The 15,959-nt window shown below is 37.7% G+C and overlaps 1 pseudogene; it reads right to left on the bottom strand.

The window, feature by feature from the left end:
• Positions 1 to 5,576: 5,576 nt before the first annotated feature.
• Positions 5,577 to 15,959, bottom strand: part of LOC122201277 — a 50,089-nt pseudogene continuing 39,706 nt past the window's right edge.

Below are 15,959 nucleotides of genomic sequence, written 5' to 3'. Positions count from 1 at the left end.
AGAAGTATAAACTTTGTGTGTGTGTGTATCTGTGTGTGTTTAATGGATGGATGTCATGGGGCTTATAGAATCCCCATGTAACTATTTTCCTCCAGAATTATTCTGAAATTCATTTGGGAGCATTTTGTGTTGAGGATGAGGATAGGAAAAAAGGAACATAAACATTACAACCTATGTTCCCCATTGGAGTCAAAACTTTGTAGTAAATGTCGGTTTAGCAAATCAGTTTTGTGGTCTTACCAGAATAAGTACCAATTTTTATCAGGAAATACATGAAAGCTTTGCCTAACACAGAAATGCCTGAAAATGACTATTCTGGATACACTGACTTTGTTAGCATTCTCTAAATGCTCCTGGTAAGCTGTACCAAATAACACCACTAAAGAAAAATAACAACAACAACTAATTAGGGCAATGCTGATAAATCAGACCCTTGGGTTGAAAGAAATTAGATGTTGTTTACATCATTGCTGAAAAACAGACACTCATAAAACTATTCTTAAATGTTAGTTTGATAGCAATGTGTACTTCATAAAACAAATGCTTAGTATCTTCTGATAAGTAACTCACTCATAAACACACACATTTTGCTTGCCTAATTGTCACACAGCTATCTGTCCCACTTGAAAGATGATATGAATGAAAATTCAAGACTTAATGAAAGCTACATTCCCTAATGTTAACTAAATTAGCTTTAACCTTGACTTCACAAAGTCTGTATAACTTTATGACAAGGATATTCTCACATATAGAAAGATGCCATTCCCTGTCTTTCATCATACTTCAAATTACTTAGCACCTTAAAGATGGCCTTGAGAGGCTTATATAAATGGAAGAATAAATAAACAGGTACATCTATAATTACTCTTCTGTCTCACAAACTGACTTCCAAATCTACTATGATAAAGCCTTCAGGTTTTAGAAAATGTGCTGAGCCATGTTCCAAGATTCAAAAGATTTTGGATTTGACTACTGTTTTTCTGTGTGGCAATATGTTTGGAACCCCGGGGGATAAATCATATAGCATAAAAATGATAATGCAAGCAGAAGACAACAAGAAAGAAGGCTGGGAATTCAATATCAAGTCAGAATCACATCTTAAAATCCTGTAATAGCAATACATAGAAAATGAAAGACGTACTGTTTGATACTTGAGGAGCAAATCATCTTTCCACTTTAAAATTAGAAATGTCAAAGTATTAGGTGTTTTAAAAATAATTGTGTGCTGTATTCTTAAGAATTTGCGCCTAGATGGTTAGCTTCTTTTGGGGTTGGGGATGAGAAGAATGTCAATTTAAAATCCTGTCACATGAAACTCTTAATATTAATGCTACCCCTTGATTTTGTAATGTGTTCTTTGTGTTCAAAGATGCAACCTTTGAGGTGACTCAATGAAGAAGTGGGAGTGGGTGAGAGTATGGATAATATAGTTCAACAAAGTAGATTAAGTAGGTGTGGGGTGAGGGAGTGATTATTGTTCTGACACTTTGTGATCTAATCGGTGGCATAATTAACTTCAAGGAACCTCTAGCAGAATGGGAAAATGCCATAGACAACTTCTATTCCAGAGTTCTCTATACTCTCTTCATTTTCTTTCTTTCTTTCTTTCTTTCTTTCTTTCTTTCTTTCTTTCTTTCTCTTTCTTTCTTTTCTTTCTTTTTTTATCTTGCCCCTTTTCCTGGCTATTCTGACACAAATGTCTATGTTTCTGCCTAACGTCCAGGGAAGACTACTTGAAAGAACTCATTTCATCAAATACCAAAAAGCCAAGTCTTCTGAGATTCAGAATGGTCCACAAAAATAAACTTTGCAAGTTACTGAAAATTACTGTGGGATGTCCATTTTTTAAAGACAGAGAGATGTTAAAACCTCTCTGTTTTGTTGTAAACAAACCAAAAAAAAAAAAAAAAGGATTTTATTGAAATTAATAATATTATGTTAGGTTACAGTAATTCCTCAAAGTAGTTACTAATTTTACTTGATACTGTTTTTACTGAGAAGTTAAATATTTTTTTAAGAATCACTTGTAATAAATCAATCACAAGCTGCACAAATTAAGTTAACCAGTATCTCCTGATCTTCAGTGATTTTTCCACTAAATGAATAATTCATAACTAAGCAGTTAAAATGATTCCTGAATTAATTCTGTGCTACATGCGACACAGTCATAAACAAATTTATTAACGTGTTTTGCTCCTCCATTTTTTGCTCTTTAAACTAGGACTTGGAGGACTAGTGAAAAAGTTCTACTAGTTCTTCTCCTAAGACTTGAAGACATATGGAGTGAATAAATGCTAACAGGTTTCTAGAAAGGGACTGTCCCCCCAAGCTACATCTACTTTCCCCATACCCCTTTCATCCTGATTCAAGCTTAGAGGAAGGTAGTGACAGAAACTAGTATTTTTAAAATCCAAAGGCAGGGGACATTCGCTGCCTCTCTCAAGTAAAGCCCAGGAAGGAAGCAAGTACCCCATAGTGGGAATGGCTCCACGGTCCTGGTTTGATCTCATTGAGGTTCCCCTATGACTCTAGCAAGATGTGGAGATAATAACATAATTTCTATGTTCCAAAAGACAGCATGAAAGTGATAAAGGGTTATCACAATACTAGGAATACCAGGCACCAAGGGAGAGTAGAATAGATCCCAGCGACCTAGGAAAACATAAGAAATACTGAACACTGAGCTGCATCCTAGAGGCACTCGGTCACGTACAAGCCTTGACTTACTCATAACAAAAACAGAACATCTCAGCAGATTATCAGTGGACAATAAATTCTGTCACCTAATTATCACAAAAACATTAGCATGATTTATGGAATACAGAACTATAATTCAAACTTAGAATTCTCTAACTTCATATGATGATATCTTAATAATTCTACTATTTGAACTCCAACTCATTTCTATGTTGGTTGGTTGAGTAGAAGAATGAATACAATTGAATGAATTTTTCTATAGAGCAAATTAAAGATTCTAATTAATTTCAACTCAGTTTGTAAGTGATTTGACAGAAATTTGATTTTGGAGGTAATACAATAGTTTAGTTCTTATTTGAATTCCTATCAGGTAGATGCTTTTCAGCTTTGTTAGGAGGGATGCATTTCTTCTGACCCAGTTCTCTTCTGAGGAAATTATGGCCACATTGTATCACCTATGACTCCATCAAAATTCCCACTTATGTTATAGTTGGTAATGCATATCTCCAATTAGCTTCCAGTATCCACATAGAACTATCCTTAAATTCTTTCTATAAAATATCAAAGCTCAACTTTGTATATGCAAGTCAATTTAATCAAGGTTATATGTTTGTAGTTATATTAAAGAAAAATTACTTGTGTTTTAGAATTATAAGAGACAAGTAACACAGGATTATTTATAACAAAGCCAGAAGCAATTGTCTTCCTGGAATGTTTTTATCGGAGGGAGGCAAGCTGTTTTTCCTCTGAGGAAACCCATAATCATGCAATAAACACAGTGCCACTTGACTAATGATTTAAGTGTATTTGAAAATAATGCACTTACTCTTAGAGATCTTCTTACATTCTTAATTTTTTAAAGATATTACCTTGAAAAGTTTACATTTAAATAAATATTCTTATCTTTATAAACTTTCATCTTAGGTCTGTTTCTAATATGCTCTTGCATTGCCCCAGGGCAAGGCATCCACTCTGTTCTAATGCAACATTGTATCCTCAAAACATACTTCTATTATACAGAAGGTAAAGCCGAGGCTTTAGAATTTTCCTTTTCAAAAATAAACTTTGCTCACTGACAATATGTTATCTCATAAATTTAAAAGTGTATTCATTGGGGCACCTGGGTTGCTCAACCGGTTAAGTGTCTAGCTCTTGATTTTCACTCAGGTCATGATCTCGTGGTTCATGAGATTGAGCCCCACGTCTGGCTCTGCACTGATGGCATGGGGCCTGTTTGGATTTTCTCTTTCCCCCTTTTTCGGCCCTCCCCTGCTTATGCTCTGTCTCTCTCTCTCTTTCAAAATAAACAAACAAAAAATTTAAAACAATTATTTAAAAAGTGTGCTCATTATATTTTAAAATAATTATAAATTCATATCAATTATAGTTTAATTTTTTTAAGTTATATTTTATTTTTGAGAGAAAGAACATGAACAGGGAAGGGGAAGAGAGAGAAAAAGAGACATATTCCCAAGCAGGCTCCATGCTGCCAGTACAGAGCCCGATGTGGGGCTTGATCTCACAAAAAATGAGATCATGACCTGAGCTGAAATCAAGAGTCGGAAACTCAACCAGCTGAGCCACCCAGGCGCCCTCTATATCAATTACGGGGTTTTTGTTTTGTTTTTTGTTTTTTAACGTTTATTTATTTTTGAGACAGAGAGAGCGCATGAACGGGGAGGGTCAGAGAGAGGGAGACAGAATCTGAAGCAGGCTCCAGGCTCTGAGCTGTCAGCACAGAGCCCCACACGGGGCTCAAACTTACAAACTGCGAGATCATGACCTGAGCCAAAGTTGAATGCTCAACCAACTGAGCCACCCAGGCACCCCTCAATTACAGTTTTAAGACAAAACCATATGCTAATTATTTCCACATGTGCATAGAAAATTCCACGGAACTCAAATGGAAGTCTCATCCATACAATGGACTGCCATAATCTTAGGAAGTATATTTGTTCTTCAAGTACTTCTCTTATATTCTGCACAATGCGTAACCAATATAGGACTATCAGAAATATTAGTTTCACCTCCATCCACTACATAGTTAAGCATGTACATTTATGGCCAAGAAGAAGATGCAGGAACAAGTTGGTTTTTGTTACAGAGAAAATCAGAAGAGCCATGCAAGATGCATGACAAGAAGACCTGAGACACGAACTGACAAAGTGTGAAATGTAACAGGGACGAAGATAGGAGTTTTGACATAAATGACAACCCATTTCTCACTTACCTCTGATGCCTCAGGCTTCAAATCAGAGGAAAGATTTTGTAGCATGGAGAATCAGCGGGGGCTACAATCCAGCATGGCTATCATCCAACAGAAGTGATGGGATAAAAAAAATAAATCAAAGATTAAGGGATTAGTATTTAATACCAGCTGATTAAAGACAGAGAAATACCACATGCACTAAGCTTCTTTTTCTATTAAATAACACATAAGTGATTTGTTATTTAATAGTTGTCTTTTTTTTATCATTCAACTTTTGTTTTAATGGGTCTCAAGATTCTGTCTTGACCAAGAATTTTGGTCAAGTTGTTTCTATTAAAAGGTACTGATTTTAAAACCTAATAACTTAAAATGGCCACATAGACACACACACACACACACACACACACACAAACGGTCCACAGAACCTTCTCCTTTCCTTCTGAAGGCTCTATAACATACTGTGATCATTCACAGTCTTTTACTTTAAACTTAAATGGCTAATTAACACAAACAGTTCTGAGACCTTTCTCCCTCCACTGATTAAGCCTGGGGTAGCAGATATTGGAGACAACATTCATCTAACCTTCTGAGCTCTCTAGGCAGGCTTGGTGCCCTTGCCAGCTCCAGCTGCCTTGTTGTCCACTGCTTTGATGACACCCACAGTGACTATCTATCTCATGTCACAAACAGTAAAACAGCCCAGAGGAGGACAGGTAGAGAAGCTCTCAACATGCACAGGCTTGCCAGGAACCATATCAAAGATGGCATCATCACCAGATTTCAAGAACTTGGGGCCATCTTCCAGCTTATTCCAAAAACGAGGATCAATCTTCTCCTTCAGCTCAGCAAACATGCAAGATTTGTGAGCTGCAGGACAACCCGGCACGGGTGCATATCCAGCATATCCAGCACTGATGTGGCCCGGACGGTTCAGGACAATCACCTGAGCCATGAAGCCAGCCGCTTCATTGGTGGGTCATTTTTGCTGTCACCAGCTACATTGCCACAATAAACATCTTCGACAGATACATTCTTGACACTGAAGCACACACTGTCCCCAAAAGAGCCTCACTCAAAGCTCCATGGTTGCTTTCAACAGACTTTACTTCAGTTGTAATAAAGGTGACCACCATTCTAGGTTTAAGAACACCGGTGTCCACTCAGCCCACAGGGACAATATCAATGCAATTTTGCAGATGTCCTGGAGGGGCAGACACAAGGGCTTGTCAGTTGGATGAGTTGGTGACAGAATGCAATTCAAAGCTTCAAGCAGCATGGTTCCACTAGCACTGCCATCCTTACAGGTGACTTTCTATCCCTTGGACCAAAGCATGTTAGCACTTAGCTCCAGCATGTTGTCACCATTCCAACCAGAAACTGGCACAAATACTACTGTGTGACAGTTGTAACCAATTTTCTTAACGTAGCTGCTGACTTCCTTCATGAATTCCTTGTATATTTTCTGGCAGTAGAGTGGCTCACTGCAATCCATTTGGTTAACACCAACAATGAGTTGTTGCACACGGAGTGTGTAAACCAGAAGGTCATGCTCATGGGTCTGCCCATTCTTGGAGATACTGGCTTAAAATTCACGAACACCAGCAGCAACAATCAGGACAGCACAGCCAGCCTAGAGGTGCCTGTAATCACATTTCTGATAGAAAGTATCTGTGTCTTGGGGCATCAGTGATGGTCACAAAACACTTGGCCAGTCTTGAATTTCCACAGAGAGCTATCAATGGTGATGCTGCATTCAGCTTTCAGTTTATCCAAGACACAGGCATGCTCGAAGGAGACCTTTCTTACTTCAGCAGCCTCCTTCTTGAATTTTTGGATAGTTTGTCAAGCCCACCACATTTATAGATCAGATGACCAGTAGTGGTAGACTTGCCCAAGTCTCCATGTCTAATGACAATGATGTTGATATAAGTTTATCCAAGACACAGGCATGCTCGAAGGAGCCCTTTCTTACTTCAGCAGCCTCCTTCTTGAATTTTTGGATAGTTTGTCAAGCCCACCACATTTATAGATCAGATGACCAGTAGTGGTAGACTTGCCCAAGTCTCCATGTCTAATGACAATGATGTTGATATAAGTTTATCCAAGACACAGGCATGCTCGAAGGAGCCCTTTCTTACTTCAGCAGCCTCCTTCTTGAATTTTTGGATAGTTTGTCAAGCCCACCACATTTATAGATCAGATGACCAGTAGTGGTAGACTTGCCCAAGTCTCCATGTCTAATGACAATGATGTTGATATGATTCCTTTCCCTTCCCGTTTTGGTGTAGGTTTACAAGTGGTTTTCATGACACCTGTGTTCTGCCAGCAAACCCACTGTGACAAAGTAAGAGGTGTATTTTATTTCTCACTGAATGCATGTAATGAAATTCTCATATTTGACCCACCCAGGATACTCATATAACAAAAATAGTTACCAGTTCTCATACATTTGGACAGGAAGAAATTTTTCCCTCATAATCAATTTCTATCAAATTAAGAAGATGCATGTGACAAAGTGGCTTTTAACATTCTCCTCAGTTTGATTAAACTCAAGGCTTCTTCCTGACCAAAGGAACTTCCCTTTTGGTAGAGCATTTATTTTGGAAAACTGGTAACTGTGAATCATTTCCCTGTCCCTTTGAGATATACGCAAATCTTTTTTTTTTTTTAAATCATCTTGCCAGTTTTATGACCCAAGATTGTCAAGTATCTGGAAGCAATTCCTGTAATCACCAAGAAAAATTAGAGCCTGTATCATACATCTCTGTTAAGAAAGCAGGAGCCTAGGTTCAGTGGGTGCCAGTTAGCAAGGCTACTCACACAGAAAATCATTTGCAAACTCAGGAAAAATTCAATGTGGTGGACACATTCCATTAGTCAACCTCCTCTATCTGTACTAGCTCACCTTAGTGCTAAAAACGGAGAGAGAGAGAGAGAGAGAGAGAGAGAGAGAGAGGGAGAGAATACAACCTTGCAACTTTTGTTTCAATGGAACTGAGCCAGACTGAGTTCTGGCCTCTTTCCACTATTGGAATATTCTTGAATAAAGCCTTCCTTGCCAATTTAACTTTGCCCAGTGTAAATGTTTGTTTTGACATATGCATCCACATTTTGCATCTTCATAAGAAAACACAGCCATCATCCATTCATCATTCCTTGATTCAGAACTCACATTTATTCATTAATCTGGTACATGCAAGAGTCTTTCGAGTGTTGGGATAAAAAAATGAAATATCATCACTCCTTATATTTTAATGGCCAGAAATCTTAAAATTCTATTTGTAAAGTGTATGTTGGAAGTAAAGATTCCTTTGGGAGAAAAAAGCTTTACCCAATCTGGAGCCTCATGATTTACTCAGGAGTTTTTCATTTGTTTATTTTTATTTATTTATCTTGTTTGATTGTTTGATTCTGCTATTTATCTTCCCTGAGCTAGAATCCTGAAAAGGACTCAGACTCTCTTAACAAAGCCACAAACAGAAATTTCAGAAGGCTAGGTTTTTTTACAATGATTTTGGTGTCAGGAGAAGAGAAGAGCTTTTATTCACTTCTTTTTGTGGTCGTTGAATTATTTGCTTCATTTATATTCCTTTCAGATATGAGCATGCAAATGCAAAGCTGAATAGGTGCTTTGTCTTTCTGCTCATCCCTTCTTAGAGAGGGAAATCTACTTTAAACTTTATGTGTAAGTGCCTGATGGAACAGCGGTGTGCTACCCCCAGAGATGTCAGCCACATGACCCTATAGTCCTTCATACTGATTTGGGAGGAGGCAAAGGGACCATTGTTTTGAATTTGATACAACTATACAATTAGATCCTGTCCACTAGAGCCTAAACTTCACCTCTAGGGTATATACCTAAGCCATCATATTGTACCACCAGTTAGTAAAATAACAACTCAACTCTCTTAGAGAAGGAACAGAAGTACTTTAAAGAATGTGGCAGACATCAGACAGGTATACAAAGTGAGAGTACTTTCCAGGTACTCTCCTGGAAATGGTATTATCTAGAAGATGGTATTATCTAGAACGAATATTTAACTTGGTAAAGTACATTCATTATGACACTAATCCTAGAATAAGAAGCCACTTACCCTTTCCAAAGCCATGAGGAGAAAAATGTGCTACAATCAACCTATTAATGACAGCTATTTAATAATGTTAAGAACTAACTCAAGAACTAAAGATAGATTTTGACAGAACTCTGAAGTAAATCTACTACCCTGTATCCATGTGTCTTTATTTTGAAAGGATGAAGTGAAATCTGCTGAAGAGGCCAGAGAAATGGAGAGAATTTGGAGTCACATGCCCTGATGTGTGACTCAGTAACTGAAAGGTAAAAAGTATAACTTCAGTGGAATCTATGAAACAGATCAAAACTTCTGGAAGAATGCATGAGAAAGAAGTAAAAGACAAAGGCCATTTACCCAGTTAAAAGTCTAACAAGGTTAAGGATGAGAGAAACCACCTCCTGTGCACATTCCGATTCTGTAGAACTTCTGGCTCAGCTCAGAGAGAACCAAAGCACACATGAAAAAAATATTAAATGAAAAATTGCTGAGACCTAGCAGTTTTATGTTGCCAATTAAAAAAAAAGTGTTTACTTATCTATATTGAGAGAGAGAGAGAGAGAGAGAGAGAGAGAGGGAGCACACATGAGCTGGGGGGTACAGAGAGAGGGGAGAGAATCCCAACCAGGCTCTGCACTGTCAGCACAGAGCCTGACACAGGGCTCCATCTCATGACTGACTGTGAGATCATGACCTGAGCCGAAATCAAGAGTCAGATGCTTAACTGACTGAGCCATCAGGGAGCCCTGGATTTTTTTTTTTTTTTTTACATGTAAAGAAGAGAAGCACACTATGAGTATGAAAAGATGTTCATTGTAGAATTATTATTATTATTTTTTTCAACGTTTTTTATTTATTTTTGGGACAGAGAGAGACAGAGCATGAACGGGGGAGGGGCAGAGAGAGAGGGAGACACAGAATCGGAAACAGGCTCCAGGCTCCGAGCCATCAGCCCAGAGCCTGACGCGGGGCTCGAACTCACGGACCGCGAGATCGTGACCTGGCTGAAGTCGGACGCTTAATCGACTGCGCCACCCAGGCGCCCCTAGAATTATTATTTTTAATAACTAAAAGCTCTAAATTACCTAAATATTCAAAAAGAGAATGATTGAGTAAATAATAGTTTAGTTATAATAAAAGAGATTTTTAAGCAGATTTTCAAAATCATGTTTAAAAATTTAATGACATAGAAATATCCAACCTAATTTTAGGAGACAAAAGCAGCAGGCAAAATACAATTTATGCTAATCACAAGTATATATAATATTACTTATATGTACATATAGATAAATATTAAAATTTGTGCTAAAATCGAAATATTATCCTTCCCTAGGTAAGATTATGTATTTTTTTCCTCTTACATATCTTTTCTACTTATTCCTTGCACAAAAAAAAACACTGTTTTTGCAATCAGAAAACAATCTTCACAAATTAAAAGCTATAAATTGCTGAGACTAAAATTTTGCTCTGCATGTAAGGTAACCAGTCAGCTTGCCACAGCTTCACAGGTGTTGTCAAAGGCAAAGGTATTTATTACTCTTGACCCAGCAGCATGAGCCTCGTACTCACATTGGTCTCCTTGCCCCCAAGTCCCACAGGGGTAGGGCAGAAGATGCGGTTTAGGACCAGGGACCCAGAGTTTATGAAATCTAGATCTCTGGAAGCTTCTAGCAAACCTGTCTCCAAAGGGAGACATTATCTTTATCATGCCCTTCAGGTAACAAATCTGTCCTCTGCACCAAAGGGAGATACTGTCTCTGTCTTTGAAAGCTGTTAGCTATAAAAACATCTTTGAAAAGATGGTTTGGAGCAGAACTATCAATGCCTCTTGATAAAATAATTGTGCAGAAATACAAGAGACACCTCGGAGGTATGTGCCCCACGACAAAACACATTTGCAAACTCAGTATCTACTATTTTTTTTTTTTATTCTAAACCTCTTTGTAAAGGAAACAGTGTCTCCAAGACCTTATTTTTACAATTACTGATACTGCCATCGTGCTCCCCTTGCCCTGAGTCTGCTTATCGAGTTCATCATAGGACAGCATTAGAACTCACTTTAAAGACCTACTAAGAACCTATAGCCCTGATTCCCACTTGTGACACTGCATTTCACTGCTAAAAAAACATAGGCTTGCCCTTTGGTTCTTATGCGTAGTTTCCAGTATCTATCACTCCCCAAAGGAATCTGTGGCAGAGGTTATAGAACTCACACTACGAGGGGAAATCTTCCTACCCACCCTGATGTGTGATGGGGCCATTTTGGGTAACCAGCTCATTTCAGCCAGTCAGAACCCAAAGATACAAAATACATTTCCAATACCACTAAGATATATTCTGAGATGACTGCTCTTATCCATAAAATAAATAAAAATATGTTGTCAGACAAAATAAAAGTTTCTGATGCTGGTTCACACAGATACAGCATGCCCGTCTCCAACAAATCAGAATCTCCTACTGGTCAAATGGAGTCCACTGATACCAGAGTCACTAAATCACCATTCTTTCTGGCATTCAGGAAGTTGAAGTCCTCCTGAATTCTTGGATCTGTGTGTCTTTATTTTCTCTTTTTTCGAGAAAGAGATCAAAGTTAAGGTACCAGGAGTAACACAGGCGAATGTCACACCACCTACCCTAGCTGTAATTTTGAAAAATCACTCAGACTCAGTGATTTTTCTTTTTCTTACTACCACCATGTCTAACTTTGCCAGTATCCTATTTGAAGAAAAAAAAAAAAAAAGATCTACAAAAGTAGCTAGAATTCCTAGAAAAGTCTAAGTAGAACTTCAATTTCCTCACAAAAAATAAATAAATAAAAGCTGTAAATAGGTGAAGACATGTTAACTTGAGGGGTGAGTGGGAATCCTTTCACTGTGTTTCAAGTCATATCATCACACTGTACACTTTAAATATAGCTTATAATTCTATTTATCAATTATACCTCAATAAAGCTGGGGCGGGGAGAAAGACAAGCCTCTCTAGTCTGTCTAGAAAAGTTCATAAATAAAATTAAAATACTAAAATCATACAGCTTCTCTAAAATGTTCATGGCACCTAGTGATTTCTTGAAAAGGCAAGTAACAATTTACTATGATGGTAACTTGTAGGATTTGCAAACACCAATGTCTGAGAACAAAGAAGAGAATTAGTATGGTCTATGCTGATTATGAATTAGCTTTTCTCATGTTTCTGTTCATATCTCCTATTAAATAAATGCTTTGGTTTACATCCAATTAAAGATTTTATTGGTCCACAAAGCTTTCCTTTTCCCCAATCTATTATACTATCAATGGTTAAATAAATAAATAAAACTCTACACTATGAACAATGGTAGGAATACTGGTGAGTTAAAAAAAATGTTATATTTTTCATGCTGACATTTATGAAAAGTCAATAAAAATGTTAGAGAACAGAAGCAGACAATCATATCCTTTTTTTCTTTCTTTGTCAATAGTGTAAATAGGCCCATATTTTATAAATATTTTTGTGTCCTACTTCATTTCACTTAGCCTGAACATTTTCCAATGTCATTACAAAGCTTTATTGTAACCAATTATTCAGAAGTAATATAACTTATTTAACTATTCACTTTTGGGTACTAGTTATTTTCTTATTTTTCACACTCACAAAAAATAGCTGCCTATTTTTTCTGTTACCGATATTCTAGATCATAAATTGGAGACATGTTATTTCCTAAGCTAGATTCCAAGAAGCAGATTACTGTATTATTAAAGGATGGGGTCATTTCTAAGGCTCTAGATACCCTACTGCCAAATTGCCAGCCAGTATGTTGAATCTATTTGCACTTCTTTTCTGCTGCCTGGGAATTTTCATCCCACTGGAGTCTTCTCAGAACTCATCACTAGAATATTAGAAGAAAAATATTTTGTTTCTGTTAATGTTTGTTTGTTTATGTTATTTACATTTCTTCATTTTTGAGCAACAGAGAGGGACAGAGCACAAGTGGGGTAGGGGCAGAGAGAGAGAGGGAGACACAGAATCCAAAGCAGGCTCCAGGCTCCAAGTTGTCAACACAGAGCCCAACGTGGGGCTCGAACTCACAAACTGTGAGATCATGACCTGAGCTAAAGTCAGACAATTAACTGAGTGAGCCACCCAGGCGCCCCAAATGTTTATTTATTTTTGAGACAGAGAGACAGAGCGTGAGCGGTGAAGGGGCAGACAGAGAGGGAGACACAGAATCTGAAGAAGGCTCCAAGCTCTGAGCTGTCAGCACATTCATTTTGGTTTTAATTTCTATTTTTTTACTGAGAATTAAAATTAAACTTTTTTTCTCTCATAAAAATGTACCATTCATACTCCTTCTTCAGCAACTTCTTAGTCTTTTATGATTGCAAAGGCTTTTTCGATCTCTATTTTACTCTCCTGTTCATAGTGGTTAAGCTAAAAATCTGTATTTTTCTCTAGTCCCTTAATGTGAATTGGGTTGTACCCATCAGAAAGCATGAGTTCTGATGGAAGTGGAGGTTGATGCCACCTCTCTGCTGTGGTACCAGCAGACTAGCGGCTTCCAGAGCATGTAGATATTGGCAGTGCCCATTTTCCAAATTCTGTTGTCTACTCACCAGCTTCATCAATGTGGAGCACTTGTGACATTAACAGCAAAGTTTCTAGCAGAGCAAAATTGGGATCCTGGCCATTCTCAAGGCAAAAATCTTACTGTGGCTCTCTGCCTGAAGCCGAGCTATCCAACCAGCCTGATGGCAGGGCCTGGGCGGTGGATGGATCGGAACTGCAAGGCGGCCCACAAACAGAGAAGCTTCTTGTACTCCTGCTTTTATGTAATTTGGCCTTAATAAAAGTACCTGGGGAACTGTCTGTTGGGGAATTGCCCTCGACAGGCCCCCTGGGAAAAGAACCATTGGGAAAGAAATAAGGTTCTGCAAGGAAATTGTGCGGTCCTACATATAGCCCTTGCCACCCCCTATAAAGACTCCTCTACCTAAAGGAAGGATAGCCTCATACATTTCCCAGCCAAGGAAGGAACAAACGGATTTGAAAGCCCCACTCCAGTAACTAAGGAGTGTATCAATGGCCACAGGTCACTCCAACCCCTAGGCCCACTGGGCCCCCAGGAGGCATTCCAGATGATGATTGAACCTAGTCAGTTAAGGTACAGAATGGTTCATTAGTTCCCAGGTGCATTGTCTCTCTGGGAATGCGTAAGGCGTGGGTTCCTAAGGCCCTCTTGGCCCCCTCCTGGAACCTCACACCGAGGTGAACACTTTTGTTCTTCAAAACCACAAATGGTTCAGGGAAACAACTAAGAGGTCATGTCCCTGTAACTGTTCCACTTGAGGTATGAGAGATAAATGACCTTTCATGAAAACAGCAAAGCAAATGCTTTATAGATTATAGATAAACGTAGATACATAATGAAAACAATGAAAGAAATTAATCAATAAGCAAAGGGCAGGAGGGAACATTACGAGAAAACAATCATGTTATTCCTTAAAGGGTGATTACACAAAGGAACAATTTTAGAATTAGGTAATGCCAGAAAACATAGATGACGCACGCTATAAGGAAATTGCTAGCAAATATAATGCCACGTTTGCCACAATAAAGTGGCCAGTCCAACACGTTGCTGTTGTCTGTGTCCATTTTTATTTTTGTTTTATTTTATTTTCACTTTTTCACTGATGCCATTCATCCTTCGGGAACCCCCGGACCTGCTGGAGCTGGACTCCGGCAGCTCTCTGAATCCCACTTCCCTAGCCATTCTGAAAATTTTGAAAGCACCTCTCTTAAATTTCTTTCTGCTATAAATATCTGCAGTGATTTCCATTTCCTACACTGAAACATGGCTGATACATTGTCTATTCCTCAGGCCTTCAGGTTTCTGTCCTATGGCATAGTTTACTGAAAAATTTTAGTGACTTTTTTCGCAAAGCATTGAAAAAACAATTAATATCAAGTATTTGATAATCCTCTTCATAAAGGGTTTTTAACTACTATACCCTAGTATTAGTATTAATATATCTATTAGTATTTATTCATTCCAGGATCTTTGATTTCTATATTCTGGATTCCAACTTTTCTCTAGACTATTCATTAATTCCCTTTATTATTACTTTTTAAATTATGAGATACATTTTAGCTTTTGATACATTTAGAAAATATAAAGGTTAGAGTTATTTTAGATTTTAAGTGTTTTTGTTTTTTTTTTTTTTTTTTATCATTAGTGTGTTTTCTTACCTGTCAAAGAAGAATGTCCTTATTTTTCTTTAACATTTTTTTGGGTACTCATATAAATTATTTTCTTCAGATGAACTTGAGAAATGTGTTGTCAAGTTCTAAAAACTAAGTCCTAAGCTAGTTTTAGAATGGTTTACATCTTTACATGGCTGAAACTTTCCATCCATATTCTTCATTTATCATTTATTCAACATTTTCATGTCTTAATAAAATATCATATTCCTAATTTTCTTTTTTTTTTATTTTTTTAATTTATTTTTATTTTTTTATTTTTTATTTTTTAATATATGAAATTTACTGTCAAATTGGTTTCCATACAACACCCAGTGCTCATCCCAAAAGGTGCCCTCCTCAATACCCATCACCCACCCTGCCCTCCCTCCCATCCCCCATCAACCCTCAGTTTGTTCTCAGTTTTTAACAGTCTCTTATGCTTTGGCTCTCTCCCACTCTAACCTCTTTTTTTTTTTTTTTTTTTTTTTCCTTCCCCTCCCCCATGGGTTTCTGTTACGTTTCTCAGGATCCACATAAGAGTGAAACCATATGGTATCTGTCTTTCTCTGTATGGCTTATTTCACTTAGCATCACACTCTCCAGTTCCATCCATGTTGCTACAAAAGGCCATATTTCATTTTTTCTCATTGCCACGTAGTATTCCATTGTGTATATAAACCACAATTTCTTCATCCATTCATCAGTTGATGGACATTTAGGCTCTTTCCATAATTTGGCTATTGTTGAGAGTGCCGCTATAAACATTGGGG

This window comes from Panthera leo, chromosome D1, assembly GCF_018350215.1.
Source record: "Panthera leo isolate Ple1 chromosome D1, P.leo_Ple1_pat1.1, whole genome shotgun sequence".
Lineage (NCBI taxonomy): Eukaryota > Metazoa > Chordata > Mammalia > Carnivora > Felidae > Panthera > Panthera leo.
The sequence above is the reverse complement of the archived record's forward strand: the minus strand, read 5'-3'. Positions and strand labels throughout refer to the sequence as shown.